Source organism: Patella vulgata, chromosome 5 (assembly GCF_932274485.2).
Source record: "Patella vulgata chromosome 5, xgPatVulg1.2, whole genome shotgun sequence".
Lineage (NCBI taxonomy): Eukaryota > Metazoa > Mollusca > Gastropoda > Patellidae > Patella > Patella vulgata.
In genome coordinates, this window is record NC_065883.2 from 6,151,277 (window position 1) to 6,151,710 (window position 434).

The following is a 434-nucleotide window of genomic DNA, read 5'->3' on the forward strand; positions in this document are numbered from 1 at the left end:
ATGTCAAAGGTTAAAGGTTACATTAATTTTGACCTTATGATTGGTGAGTTAAAAGGAACAGTGATTGGCGAGTACTTATTGAAATTATATGACATTTGAGAACGGTGTGTAAAATTGGTGATTTCCTGATGGCAACTCGACACAATTATACATAGTTCTTATAACGATATAAACTGTGGGTTCGGATATATAGTGGCGGAACCACAGAGAGAGAAATGGGGTTTAATGTCAACTTGACACAGGCTAGGTCATTTTGGGACTAACATATAGTTCAGTGGATTATTATCTCTCTCTTTCTTGGTCTTGGTCTTTATCTTTCTAACAAGAGAGAAATGAGGTTTAACATCCACTCGACACAAACTAGGTCATTTTCGGACTAACATATGCTTCAATTTTATTTACATAACTCACTTGGGTGTAGGGGTCTTTAGCAG